This window comes from Pelophylax lessonae, assembly GCF_965119305.1.
Source record: "Pelophylax lessonae genome assembly, chromosome: 2".
NCBI classification, from domain to species: Eukaryota; Metazoa; Chordata; class Amphibia; order Anura; family Ranidae; genus Pelophylax; species Pelophylax lessonae.
Genome location: NC_138769.1, coordinates 261,967,619 through 261,983,497, shown reverse-complemented (window position 1 = coordinate 261,983,497; position 15,879 = coordinate 261,967,619).

Here is a 15,879-nt window from a genome sequence, read left to right as displayed (position 1 = left end):
ACTGTAAAAATGACACTGGCAGGGAAGGGGTTAACTTTATTAGAGATGCAGTGACCCCATGTGTGTCCCTAGGGGCGTGCTTCTTACTGTGCAGGGATGTGGCTGTGTGTGTAACATAGCAGGACCGTTAGATCAGTGCTTTTACACAGGGGAGAATGACAGGCAACTTTGTTTACACTAGCCGCCTGCCTTTCTCCCTTCACAGCGGACGATCGCGAGTGACTGGCGGACATCGGGTCCGCTGGTCACGCGCACGGAGGTGTCCGTGAACGAGCCGAGGTGGGAGCGCGCCTCCGGCGGCGCGCGCCCGCCCGCTATTGGCTCCCAGGCTAGTGACGTACCGGTACGTCACTTTGCCTGGCCGGGGCTGACCGCAGCAGTATATGTATTTATGGCGGTCGGCAACCGGTTAAAAAATGCATTCTAAGCCCATTTTTTTCCAGAAACCTCATGTGACAATGCAGGAAATTTCATATCTCATCATGCACTGCCTTACAGCATTAAAGAATAAAGTGCTTACTTCTGTGGACAAAGCCTCCCTTATTACTTTGACAAGTGGGTGGAAATAAAAAAAAAATAGGTGGTAAAGACCAGGCCTTTTTCTGACATTTGTTTACAAAACAATCTGTATTTTTTGCTATTTTTTTAGCAGAGACCCTAGAGAATAAAATGGCGGGTGTTGCAATAGTTTATGTCACGCTTTTGACATAAAGCGCAGCAGTATTTCAAACGCTTTTTTTTTTTTTTTTTTTTAGGAAAAAAAAAAGGATTCTTGTCTTAATCGTAAGATCCTTTTTGCTGAGGTACACAGCACCATATCTTTCTAGACCCTTGGGCTTATGCTGCTCTCTCTTCAGAAGTAGGACTAGTCAGAAACCATCTTGGCTACACCCAAGGCAGTTCCAGGTGGTATACCCTCACTTCCTGCTATAGGACTTCAAGTTTGGAACAAGCAGCATCAGAAGAATACATAACTCAACCCAACAGAGGGGCGGGTGCTGTGTCCATCGAACCTCAGAGAGAAGGATTTCACGGTAAGACAAAAATCCAGTTCTCTTTCGTTCACTGACCGACAGCACCATATTAGACCCTTGGGACATCCCAAAGCAGTGTCACTGAGGGAGGGGGGGGGAACACAACAAAATATATAGCCAACTAGGCAAACCAGGAGCTCAAGCAGGAACAACTGGAGCTCACCACCAGGAAGAGAAAAAAAAAAGATACACGCTCAAAAGGCAGGAGCCTCTGCAACCGCAGCCTGCAAAACTTTGTGGCCAAAAGCAGCAACGGAAAATGCAAGGACATCCACCTTATAAAACTTTGTCAATGTGTGTACAGACGACCATGTAGCCGGCTTGCACATCTGAACGTCTGTTGCCGGAAAGGCCCAGGAGAAACTAAGTGCCCTCATAGAACATAGAATACACCTCGACAGGGAAAAGGAGGAACCTGACCCTTAATAGGATATGCCTGCACCACCGTCTGCCTGATGCATCTGGAAATAGTTGCAGCAGATGCGGTCTTCCCCTTACGAAATCCATCCGTAAGGACAAAGAATCGGACTTACGAATTGACCAAGGAGTGTAAGGCAATTTCTTTAGGATGTTTCGACTTAGGACACAAAGGCGGCAACACAATATCCTCATTTAAATTAAAACTCCAAGACAACCTTAGGAAGGAACGCCTGACAGGGTCATAACACCACTTTGTGGGGAAGGGAGGTTTTTGAAGAAGCGATAATACCAAATTCAGATCCCACAGAGGTCGCGGGATCGCCTCGGGGAAGCCATATGGTGAACCCCCTGAATAAAAGTGCGAATCAGGGCATGTGTAGCTAAAGGGCGTTGAAAATGCATAGATAAAGGGCGCTGGAAAAAACACAGCCAGAGCGGACACTTGGCCTTTGATACCAAAGCCAACTGCTGTTCAACACCTTTTTGAAGAAAAGTCAAAACCCTTGCCACTGAGAAAGAGAGGGTGCACCTTCAATAATTCACACCATGAAATGTACGATTTTCACGTACGATGAGAGATCTTCCTGGAAGTAGACTTCCTGGCCTTCAGTAGTGTAGGAATCACCGAAATCAGACTTCTATCCTTCAATACCTGGCTTTCAACAGTGACGCCGTTAAAGCCAGCGACTGTAAAGCAGGATGGAAGATCGGTCCTTGAGACAGCAGATCTTCCCTGAGAGGAAGTCTCCAGGGAGCATCGGCGACCAACCTTACCAGGTCTGTGTACCAAGATCGGCGGGGCCAGTCTGGGGCCACCAGAATGACCAGAACCCCTTCCAGTTCTATCCTGCGAAGAAGCCTCGGCAAACGTTTTAGCTGAGGGAATGCATAAATAAGCCGATACTGACTCCCAAGGAGCCACCAGTACATCCGTGCCAGAGGATCCCGAGACCTAGCTACGAAACATTCTTGTTGGGTCGAGGAGGAAACAGGTCGACGTCGGGTGTCCCCCACCGAACCCACAGATGAAAACCCCTCCGGGTGTAGGGACCACTCCCCCTGATCCAACACTTGACGACTCAGGTAACTCGCCTACCAGTTCACCACACCTGGGATATGGACAGCAGAAAGGGCTGGAACAAACTTTTCTGACCCAATCAAGAATCTCGGCCATCTCCCAGGCTGCCAAGACACTCTTGGTGCCCCCATAATGATTGACGTAAGCCACGGCCGTGGCACTGTCCGATTGAATCTGGACCAGACAATCTTGCAGACGATTTGTCCAGTGGTTCAGGCAAAGCTCTTTATCACTCTGAGCTCCAAAAATGTTATCAGAAGTTTTCACTCTTCTACTATCCAGGACCCCTGGGTGCAGAACTTCCCCAGCACTCCTCCCCAGCCTGACAGGCTGGCCTCTGTGGTTATCCAATGCAATGGAAAGAAGGACTTGCCCTAGCGTAGTGCTAACAAGTGAAGCCATAGTAAAGCAGTCTTTGTGTTGTGACTCAACCGAATCAAAGCATCCTAGGACTTTGGATCTTTGTTCCATTTGATGAGAATCTCCCTTTGTTAAGGGTCTCGTGTAGAACTCAGCAAAGGGGACCACCCTAAAGGTTGACACCATCAGAGCCAAGGCCCTCATGCAAGGTCGGCAGAGGACAGATTGCTTGCAAACAGATCGCCCCCCTGCAAAAAAGACCCTCACCAACGCAGAATCCAGAGTCAGGCCCAGATAATCCAGTCTTAATGAAGGTATCAGGGCAGATCTTTTTAAATTGATTTTCAAACCAAACTCTTGCAGAGTCAGTACAGTGATCGTCCAGTTACCAAACAGGGCCAAATGAGAGTCCTTCCTCAATAGGAGATCGTCCAGGTATCCCAGTACCGAAATCCAACATTGACGCAGTAATCCCAGCACCTTGGTAAAGACCCTGGGGGGCGGAGGCAAGACCAAAGGGTAACGCTAAAAATTGATAATGCTCCTCTCCTACAGCGAAGCAAGGAAAACGCTGGTGCCTAGCAAATAGAGATTGGGAATATAGGTGTAGATATGGTCCTTGATAGGGAATAGAGGTGTAAATATGGTCCTTGATATCTATAGAGGCCAAAAGTCTTTGGTGTAGAGACGCCACTACTGTTCAAATGGATTCCCGAAACTTCTGTACCTCGTTTCACCTTGAGGTCCAGAATTGAATGTACTTTGCCTTCTTTTCTGAACACAACAAACAGGTTTGAATAGAATCCCTGACAGCGTTCCTGAGAGGGAACTGTGTGCTAAAAAAAACAGATTTTTGTAAGATCTTTTTCTCTGATGTCCATCGACAGACGCAGCCTCATCTTCATGAGCTGAGTGGGTTATGCTGCCACCTGCAGGAGTAGTCGAGGCAGCATGTTAGTACAAAGCTTTTAACATGTTCATGCCCATGCGGCTGTCCCTCCAGGCATAACCCCCACTGACACAGCCCAGCACAACAGTTTAGTTGTAAGCAGTGAAGACAAAAGAACCATCCCCAGAAGGGATGGACATCAGAGAAAAGATTTTACGGTAAGATCTTACAAAAATCTTATTTTCTCCTTCAGCCATCGACAGACGCGTCTTCATGAGCTGAGTGGGACTTCCCAAAGCAGTAAGGAAAGAGGGGTGGGGAAAAAATGCAACCAGACAGTAACATCAACTCCAAGAGGCCAAACCTAGCCAACCGGGCAAAATGAAGCTCAACCAAACAGGAGCTCACCCAGGCAAAAAAACCCTTAGAGAATAATAAACACTCTCTTATAAAAAAGCAGTCTGCAAAACCTTGCGGCCAAGAGGCATCCAAAGAAGCCAACAAATCCACCTTGTAAAATGTTGTAAAGGTGTGCACAGACGACCAAGTCGCTGCCTTACAAACTTGTATAACAGAGGCCCGGTGGGTGGCGAAAAGCCCAAGGGGCACTCAGCGCTCTAGTAGAATGTGCCTTCACAGGGAAAGGAGGAACCTGACCATTGATTGAACAAGCCTGAACCACCGTCTGCCTGATCCATCTCGAAATGGTAGCAGCAGAAGTAGCCAAACCTTTGCAAGTACTGCCAAGAAGGACTCAGTAACCGTCAGATAAACCCTTATCGTCCAAAGCACACCCAGAGTGCAAGGCAACTTCCTTGGGATGTTTAGGCTTAGGACATAAGGAAGACAACACAAGGTCTTTATTTAGGTGAAAATCCGACACCACCTTAGGAAGAAAAGACGGATTAGGTCGAAGCACCACTTTATCCCTGTGGACCACCAAATAAGGTGGACAAGACAGCGCCGCCAACACAGACTCTGCGAGCAGAAGTGATAGCCATTAGGAAGGCAACCTTCTGCGACAAAGAAAGCAGAAAAATCTCCCTAATATTCTCAAAAGGAGGCTTTTGAAGAACAGACAAAACCAGAATAAGATCCCACAGAAATCAGACTATGAGTAGCCAACAGACGTTGGAAGTAAATAGCCAAGGCTGACACTTGGCCCTTGATAGTGCCCAACGCCAAGCGCTGCTCAACTCCTTTTTGCAGGGCGGCCAAAACCCTAGCTACAGAGAACAAGCAAAAGGTGCAGCTGCAGCGATTCACACCATGAAATGTACAATTTCCACGTACGATAATAGATCTACCTAGATGTCGACTTCCTGGCCTTCAAAAGGGTAGGAATCACCGAATCAGAGAAACCTCTATCCCTCAACACCTTACTTTCAACAGCCAAGCCGTTAAAGCCAGCGACTGTAAAGCAGGATTGAAGATCGGTCCTTTACCAGCTCTACGTACCAAGACCGCCGAGGCCAGTCTGGTGCCACCAGAAGACCGGAATGCCTTCCATCGCCACCCGGCGAAGAAACCCCTTGGCAGGAGAACGAGCAGCAGGAAGGCATAGATCAGGCGATACTGACTCCAAGGAGCCACCAGAGCGTCTGTGGCGTCAGGCAGACGATCCAGAGACCTGGCCACAAACCTCTGACCTTTCCTGTTGAGTTGAGACGCAAACAGGTCCAGCCCTGGAGTCCCCCACCGGGCACACAGGAGATGAAACACCTCCAGATGAAGGGACCATTCCCCTTGATCCAACACCTGACGACTCAGGTAATCCACCTGCCAATTCTCCACACCCAGAATGTGGACTGCAGAGAGAGCCGGAACATTGTGTTCCGCCCACACTAGAATCTCGGCCCCCTCCTTGGGTGCCAGGGCACTCCTGGTTCCCCCTTGATTGATGTAAGCCACAGCCGTGGCATTGTCCGACTGGACCCGAACCGAAGAGCCGCGTAGCCGACTCGTCCAGTGAAGCAGGCAGAGCTTGATCGCTCTCAGCTCCAGAATATTGATCGGCAAGGAAGACTCTTCTGTTGTCCAAGTCGCCTGGGCACAGAGCTTTCCCAGCACTCCACCCCAGGTGACTGACAGGCTGGCATCCGTGGTGACCACTGTCCAAAACACTGGCAGGAAGTACTTGCTCTAGTACAGGACAAGTGACTGGAGCCACCAAGCGAGCCAACTTCGAGATGGCTCAATCGAATCTTCAGGTCCAACGACCGAGGACTCCTGTTCCATTTTGTCAGAATCTCCTTCTGGAACTGTTTCATGTGAGACTGAGCAAACGGGACTGCTTCGAAGGTCGAAACCATCAGACCCAGAGCCCTCATGCAGGCCCACAAGGACGACTGATCGGTCTCCATCAGCAACTGGACCACCTTTTGCAACTGCTCAGCCCCCCACGGACAGTGTCAGGGCAAATTTTTTTAAATTGATCATCCACCCGAATTCTTAAAGGGTCTGAATGGTGATCGAGACGTTGTCCAGCAGATCCGAATGGGAGACTGCTCGCAACAGGAGATCGTCCAGATATCCCACAATGGAGATACCTCGCTGACGCAACAAGACCAGCACAGGGGCTAGAACCTTGTTAAAAACTCTGGGAGCCGAGGCGAGACCAAAGGGTACCGCTAAATAATTGAAAGTGCTCCTCAGCCACCGCAAAGCGGAGGAATCGCTGATGTGGGGACGTGGAGATACGCATCTGAGATCGATGGAGGCCAAAAAATCCCTGATTCAATGATGCCACCATTGACCAAATGGACTACATTCAAAACTTCTGCACCTGCAGAAAGCGGTTCAGAGCCTTGAGATCCAGGATTGACGCACCTTGCCCTCCTTTCTGAGCACAGTAAACAGGTTGGAATAGAAACCTTGAGAGCATTTCTGCTGAGGAACCGGTACAAATCACCCCTTGAGCCAGGAGATCTTGCACAGCCTCACGCAAATCTTTCAAACGTTCCAGAGACAGGAGGAAATTTGACTGAAAAAAACCTGTCCCCTGGCCGGGAACCCGAACTCGATCCTGTACCCGGAGCATCCTGAATTAAGTCCAGGGCTCCTGAAAGAAGCGCAGACTCCCCCCCCCCCCCCCCCCCCACTCCTGAGACGGGTGAGGGCGCCCCTTCATGCTGAAAATGACTTGTCAGCAGAACCGGACTGATCAGCCTTGGGCTTCCCCAATGCTTTTTAGCTCCTCCAGAAGCTCTGAATGGCTTACATTTTTATTGCGCCCCGGAGGCACGAAAAAGCTTGTGAGCAGAAAAGGAGGGACCCCGCTTAGTACGGGGTGTATTACCCTTGGAGGATTAAGGAGGAAGAGTACTTTTCCTGCCAGTCAGGCCCTTGATCATCTCATCCAATGAGTCACCAAACAAATGCTCTCCCAGAAAGGGGAGATCGGCTAGGGCTTTCTTACAAGCTTGGTCAGCCGAACCATGCACCTTAACCACTTAAGCCCCAGAGGATTTGGCTGCTAAACGACCAGGGGGTATTTTGCGATTCGGCACTGCGTGACTTTAACGGACAATTGCGCGGTCGTGCGACGCTGTACCTAAACTAATTTGACGTCCTTTTTTTCCCACAAACAGAGCTTTCTTTTGGTGGTATTTGATCACCTGTGCGCTTTTTACTTTTTGCGCTATAAACAAAAAAAGAGCGTAAATTTTGCAAAAATAACAATATTTTTCACATTTTTTTTTTATGAAATTCCCCCCCCAAAAAAATGTAAAAATCTAAATTTTTTAACATTTTCGGCCAATTTGTTTTATGCTACATATGTTTGGTAAAAAAAATCGCAAAAAGCGTATTTTTATTGGTTTGCGCAAAAGTTATCGCGTTTACTAACAAAGGGAAAGATTTTTGTCATTTTTTTTAACGCGTAATGGCGGCGATCTGCGATTTTTTTTTTGCGGTACTGCGACATTGCGGCGGACAGATCGGACCCTTGACTGACATTTTTGACACTTTTGGGGTTACCAGTGACATTTCTACAGTAATCAGTGCTATATATATGCACTGTTACTGTAAAAATACACTGGTAGTGAAGGGGTTAACTTTATTTGAGAGGGAGGGGCTGTGTGTGTCCCTAGGGGCGTGATTCTTACTGTGATTGGCTGTGGCTTGAGGTGTAAGGACACTGATCAATGGTTCTACATAGTAGAACCGTTTGATCAGTGTTTTTACACCGAGGAGAATGACAGGCAGCTTGTTTACACAAGCCGCCTGACTTTCTCCCTCTCCCCCGACGATCGCCGAGTGACCGGCGGACATCGGGTCCGCCGGTCACATGCGCGGGGGGGTCCGTGACCACGCGGGAGCGCGCCTCCGCGGGTGCGCACTCGCTCCCCAGACCCTCCCAGGCTAGTGACGTTAATTAACGTCACTCTGCCTGGCCGGGGCTGACCGCCGCAGTAAATTTACTTGCGGCGGTCGGCAAGCGGTTAAAACAATGCCCACGGCCAAAACCCTGGAGCTGCATTCTATAGACGCATCACAGAGGAACACCAGAGCCTGGATCACCTGGTCCAACAGCTCCAGCCAATCCAGAGAACAGTCTCGGTGTCCAAAGAGTCCCGCAAACCCCTAATCCAGTCCGTCACCGTCTGTGAGACTAACAGACACAAAAACAGGTTTCAAAATAGAACCCACCGGCACGCGAAGATGGCGGGAAAGGGATTCCACCCGCCTGTCCACTGGATCCGTAAAGACCAGGAAATCTTCCACAGGCACAATAGCAGATTTGTTTAATCTTGAGAAAGGATGGTCTACTTTAGGTGGCACCATCCAACAGTTGGAGACCTTTTCAACAAAAGGGTACCGGCGTTTAAAGCGTTTTGGCACTACAAACACGTGCTTAATGCACCGCTATTGGTCATTCACAATATCGTGAAAAAAGTGTCTGGACAAGGGAAAACCCGGTCAGCTTTTGGAGACTTCTGGGAGTATCCCAGTAGTATAAAGTATCCCGTACTGAAATAATCAGGGCTTCCACTAAAGCACGTTCCCGCACTGCAGCTGAAGAGGACAAGTCCTCTTCACCATCCTGACTGCGAGGACAGGGACCCCTCAGGTGGGGGGGTGGCGTCCGGGAGGATCACATCAGCCTCTAAACGAGGGGACAACTCCATAGATGGAGAAGGCAGCGGCCGTTTTCGGCTATCAACCTTTTTCATGACTAAATCAACTTTAGTCGCCAGGCTTTCGAGAGCCGCTGAAATCGCGGCCAGCAACTGCAAACCAGACTGTCCGGGAGTCACACAGAGTGGGTCTGAGGGTGATTTGCACAGTTTGGGACTCCATATTGCAATCTGCAAAAACCGAAGTACTGTCGCTTAAGAGCGCCGATCGTGATACCCTCCACTGATCTCAGTAGTCTGCAAGGAACCCCTTTAAACTGACAGCAGAATGTGCAGGGATATGGCGGCAGGGACCCCAAGTACTGTACACCACCTCAGACAAACCGGCCTCCTGATTGTTCCAGCCGCATGGAAAGACAGGAAGTGACCTCAGCCAGCAACAGGAGAAAAAAATGCACAGGAAGTGATGTCATCTGAGAAAGGTCACGCTGCTCAGCATAGCACAAGGGCTACACAAACATGGATGCCCATACGGATCAATAGGAAGCTCAGGGAAAATGGTGGCCCCATACAAGTCTATGGGGAAAAATTCACATTGCCCACACTCAAAATGGCGGCGCCCATGGCAAGCCATGCAGCCAGGGACCGACACATGAAGGCCTCAGGAACCACAACAGGGACCAGCAAGCCCAAGGTACCATGTCACCGCCCCCATCCCCCCAGGCTCTCCAGACACACAGCCACTGCAGGGACAGGGAAGGGGGAGGGTAGGACACAGACCGGGCAGGCCAGGGGGATCTCTTGGGAGGCACAAACCCCATTATCCCCAGGAGAGGGCCCACATCCCCCCCCAAGGCCAGCAGGGGCGAGGGGGGCACATTTACTCAACATACCATGGACCAGGTGGGCTCCGCTACAGGCAGACTGCCTCCCACCCGAAGTGTGGGTGCTGCCAGCCGAGGGGTACGCTGGGACTCAGAGCTTTCCAGGTCGTTGCATCCCGGCAGGGCATCCGCTCGCAGGCTCGTCCCCATCTGTAAAAGGGGCACCGTCGTAGCTAGGCCTAGGTCGGGACTTTAACCTGCTCACGCTCATAGGCCAGACTGAGGGGACCATAAGGATCTAGATTATCCAGTGAGAAAGCCCCAGCCGGCATCGTTGCTTGTAGATCACCAGGAAAATTCTTCCCTGAACTAGCTAGCAAGTGAGTAAAGAGGGAGTCCCAGCAGGAAACCTAGGTCCTACTCCTCTAGGCAGAAACAAACTGATGTGCTAGGCTGTGGCAGTGGGGGTTATGCCTGGAGGGACAGCCCAGTGGGCGTGGATATGTTAAAAGCTTTGTACTATCAGGCTGCCCAGACTACTCCTGCAGGTGGCACCATAACCCACTCAGCCCATGAAGAAGAGGCTGCTTCTGTCGATAGACGATAGAGAAATAAGGCCCCGTCTATTATGCGGTGACTCACCCTTAACGGATTCTAACACTCAAATAGGCGGTCCCCCGTAAAGGGGAGATCTGTAAAGCCTTTATGAAGCATGATCCGCAGACCACCTTTTTAGCCACACCAAGTGTGGTTACCATTATTGCATTTAGAACAACGCCACTGATGCAACAATTTTGTCACAGTAGGCGGGAAAAGGGGGGTACTCTTGCCACCTTTAAGGGATCTGAGGGCCCCAAAAGGTACCCGCGCCCCTCATGTTAAAATTTTCTGCACCAATACAATCAGTGCATCCACCAGCGTCCTTGCATGCACACGTGCAGTAAAAAAGGAATTCTCCTCACTGCAGAGCCCCCGAAGTGCGTGGATGCAGACCCATTAGAGTCGCTATATGCTAAGCTCACCCTGGGCGCATGACAAGCAGGGGAGGTCACCGACTGCAGTCCCGCAAGGAGACGTCAGCTAAAGACCATAAATTACAAGAGGACATAGCCCCCTATAAAGGGGAAGAGGGGGGCACTTGTTCAAAGACCCCCGCTGTGATCCAGACAGCGACAACCGCATCCATCCCCCTTACTGGAGCAAGTGGCAAAGTCAGCTCCTACCTAACCTGAGGATGGGGGGGCATGGGGGTAGGATGGGCCCAAACTCCACCGTGACTGTTCGAGGGGCTGGGGGAATGGAAGGGAACCCGGGGTCCAACCGTCCCAAATGGCCCACATCCACCCCAAGACTGCCAACTGATTGAGGGAGCAGTATTACTTACCATACCATGGTACCAGGTGGGCGCCACTCCAAACAGTCCACCTCACACCCAGGGTGGGGGTGCTGTCAGCCAGGGGGTACGCTGGGACTCAGGGCATTCCAGGTCGATCGCGTCCCAGCGAGACTTGTCCCCATCATCTAGGGACTGTCATGGCGAGGCCTAGTTCTAGACTTTAACCTGCTCACGTTCGCTGGCCAGGCTGGGAGACCTTAAGGATCTGTGCCAAAACCACAGCCGGCTGTTGCTTGTAGTTCCTCTGGATCTTGAAATAAAAATAAAGAGATAAAAATCTGTGCAAACACTCTAAAATTGGTGAACCATATACTAGATAATAAATATCAATCTTCAAAAATGACAAAAGTGTTGAAAGTGCCAAAGTGAACGTGAGTAAATATATATAAATTATGAAGATAAAATTCAACACAAAATAATCTAAAATCCGTAAACCTAAGAAGAGGTTAAAAGATGAGCACTTTTCAATACAATATAAATAGATAATAAAAATGCTGAATAATACTATAAAATCTTCAAATGGTGAAAGAAAAAGTGATCGTGTGCAGGAAAAGTGGATATCCAAGAGCAATAAAGTGCTAAAGTGATCTATAAAGTGATCAAGGATTAGCTGAATAAATATAAAGTGAATATCCTGTGCAGAAATGTCACGGCACTGCCGCGTACTCACCTGCGTCTGGGCGCCTGCGGCGTTCTCGCAACAGAGTCTCGGTGCTTGCCGGTCGCAGAGACACCCCCTCTGGGTCTGCGGTGGCTCCTTCTCCTCCCCTCACCTCTGAGGCCTGCAGCGGCACACTGTCATGGCAAGATGGCGGTCGCCATGCGGTTACAGTGTTTTACACAGAGGGAGAGAGGAGAGTTGAAGATCTGGTAAGATCAGGTTCTATGAAGCAAACCAAGATGGCGCTGGGTCTCTGACCTCCCTTTATAGCCCCTGGCAGCCCCACCTACTGGTGGGAGGTGGTCGGGTCATGTGATCCTGGCTCCCTATATAAACCAAGCACACCTTCCAGTCAGTGCTTGGTTATTTTCCTTGCTCCTGTGTGTCTGCTAATTGCATTGCCTGTGTTCCTGGTTCCTGATCCTTTCTCCCTCAGGTGGATACTCCTTGATTGCCTGCCAGACCTGACTCCAGAGTTGTCGACCTTACCTCCTTCTCTTCATTAAAGGCCCCCGTGCCACCACAGACCCTACGGGGCCCTGTTCCCACTTCCAGGGACTCCTGAGGGTCGTGATTGTAAGGGAGTGCTGTTCCACTGCAACTGGGTTCCCTCTCCACTGCAAGACCCCAGGTGGGTTGTGACATAATAACCAAGCCGCAAAAATGGAACCCGCAGGAACAGCCGAAGCTATTACTGCTCTCACCCAACAGATGACAGCCTTGGCTCAAGCCGTCCAAGATCTACAAGCCAGTAACGCTATGCTTCTTCAACATGAACAAAGAAGGGCTCAGTCTGTACCCCTTCCAGACTCACCCCCCAGCCACTGGTCCAGTACTAACTGCATTCCCAGAACCAGCCATTCCTATGCCTGACAAGTTTACTGGAAAGAAGTCTGAACTGCGATCATTCATCACAGCTTGTGAACTACTCTTCGTCCTAAAACCACGCACCTACCCCAATGATTACGTGAAGGTCCGCACAACCATTGCCTTGCTGTCAGGTCAACCACAAACCTGGGAACACCAACTCCTGCACTCAAAGAGTCCAATACTGGAGACCTGGGACTCTTTTGCCGCAGCTATGCGTACATTATATGATGACCCTTTGAGACCCTCCGCTGCTCGCTCAGCCCTCCGTTCCCTCCGGCAAGGAAGAAGACCTGTGGAGGATTACACCACGGATTTCCGGGAGTTGGCGTCTGACACTGGTTATAATGAAACTGGCCTGATAGAACAGTACCGACTAGGACTATCCGAGGCCTTAAAAGATGAATTAGCCAGAGTTGGGGTACCCCCTTCCTTGGAGGATCTGATCCTCCTAGTCACCCAATTAGACCGATGCTTCCGTGAACGAAGAAGTGAGAGACAGGCTCCAGCTAATCTCCGGTCCTTGGATTCCCCAGGCCCTATGCCTTCTGCTTCTCCGTCCTCTTCCTCATCCGAGGAACCTATGCAAATAGGCATGGTTCGCCGTCCACTAACGGAAGAAGAACGCAAGAGACGCCGTTCTCAAGGACTTTGTCTCTATTGTGGGAAAGCCGATCACCAACTCCGGTCATGCCCCGTCCGACCCACAACCTCACCTGGTAAGGGTTCCTTAGCCCCTTCTTCCTGGACTTCTACTGTTCCAGCCACCTCTTCTTACTTGTCTGTTTCTCTTTCTCTCCAGTGGGGAAGTAGAGATCTCCAGATTACGGCCATCATCGACTCCGGAGCCAGCGGGTGTTTCATAGACCAGACCTTGGTCCGATCACATCATCTGCCTATGCAACTTAAGTCACGGCCGTTATCCCTAATTCGTGGTAGATGGGACTCCTATCAAAACTGGACCCGTACTACATGAAACCGGTCCCATCTGTCTCCTACTTGGTCACCATAAAGAGACTATCAATTTGGATATTGTACCCTCACCAATATTCCCACTCATCCTCGGCCTTCCCTGGCTTCGCGCCCACAATCCAGCGATAGACTGGATTAAGGGTACTCTCACCTTCTCTTCCACCTTTTGCACCACCACTTGCTTAAAAGAGGCACCCACGCATCTACTCACGATAAACCTTGACCCTCCAGTTATCTTGCCAGACAAATACAAAGAATTCCAGGATGTCTTCAACAAACAGAATGCAGATCAGTTGCCCCCAAGACGTCCATATGATTGTCCAATCGATTTGCTCCCAGGTGCCCCTATCCCCTATGGACGTGTATTCCCTCTGTCGGAAACTGAACTCGCGCACCTCAAAGGGTACATTTCTGACAGCCTCGCCAAAGGTTTCATCAGACCTTCCACGTCACCAGCAGGAGCAGGTATATTTTTTGTTGGTAAGAAGATGGAGGTCTTCGCCCATGTATTGACTACCGTGCCTTGAATAACATCACTATTAAAAATCTATATCCTTTACCTCTGATACCTGAGCTCCTAGATCGATTAAGGAAAGCAAAGATTTTCTCGAAACTAGACCTAAGAGGGGCATATAACCTGGTCCGCATACGCAAGGGGGATGAGTGGAAGACAGCATTCAGGACACGCTACGGACATTTTGAATATCTCGTCATGCCCTTCGGGCTCTGCAATGCCCCGGCCACATTCCAGCACTTTCTGAATGATGTCTTCCGTGATATACTGGATTCTTTTGTCGTAATATATCTAGACGACATCCTGATCTTCTCCTCTTCTTCTGCTGAACATAATGAGCATATGAGAAGGGTACTTCTCCGTCTCCGTGAGCACAGACTCTATGCCAAGTTGGAGAAATGTGTTTTTGATACAGAATCTGTGGAATTCCTGGGGTACTTGATCTCTCCGGGGCAAATACAAATGGACCCTCGTAAGATCACAGCTATCCTGGAGTGGCCTATCCCTAAGGACAAGAAGTCTGTACAGCGCTTCATTGGGTTTGCCAATTTCTATAGACGTTTTATCAGAGGTTTTTCCCAGGTATGCTCCCCCATTACAGCCCTGACAAAAAGCCACAACCTGTTCACATGGACCAACCAAGCTCAAGAGGCCTTTGAGAAACTAAAAGAACTGTTTACCCAGGCTCCTATTCTCATCCAGCCCGATTCTACAAAGGCCTTCTTCCTTGAAGTTGATGCCTCCGATATTGCCATTGGGGGTATCCTGTCCCAAAGAGGTGAGAGGGATGATCGACTTCACCCCGTGGCATTCTACTCACGAAAACTCCTGCCCGCTGAAATAAACTACGACGTGGGCGAAAGGGAACTTCTTGCTGTCAAAAACACTCTAGAGGAATGGCGCCATCTCCTTGAAGGAGCACCCTTACCTGTAACTGTATATACAGACCACCGTAATCTAGAGTACCTACGTACTGCTAAGAGACTGCGCCCCCGTCAAGCCCGCTGGGCTTTATTCTTTTCCAGATTTAATTTGCAGATCACCTACCGCCCTGGGTCAAAAAATCAAAAGGCAGATGCTCTATCACGCATGTATGAAAAGACAAACCCAACAGGTCAAACCCAAGACACCATCCTACCTCCAAACCAATTCCTAGCAATACAGGTATCACTCCTAGACCGTATACGCAATTCATCGGTCCAACCACCGGTGATGATACCTCCTCTGATCCAGAAACAAGGATTATGGTACCATGGTGAACAACTGTATATACCACCTTCACTCCAGTCTGAGGTAATTGGCCAGTTCCATGATACCCTTTCAGCAGGTCACGGAGGAATTACCCAGACATTTGAAAACATTAGCCGTTATTATTGGTGGCCTTCTATTAAATCGGACGTCAGGGATTATGTCCTTTCTTGTGATATATGTGCTCGATCAAAGACCCCAAAGATAAAACCTGTGGGTCTTCTCCAACCTCCTGCAGTTCCTCGAGGACCATGGACCGACATAGCCATGGACTTTATTGTGGATCTACCCTTATCACACAAACACAACACCATCATGGTGGTAGTGGATAGATTCACAAAAATGGCACATTTCATTCCTTCTGTAGGACTTCCATCTGCTTCAAAGACTGCCTCCTTGTTCCTGCTAAAACATCTTTCGGATACATGGATTACCCCAAACCATCATCACTGACCGTGGGTCCCAGTTCACCTCCCATTTCTGGTCCCATTTTTGTCGTCATCTAAGGATCCAACGATGTTTATCCTCGGCTTACCAT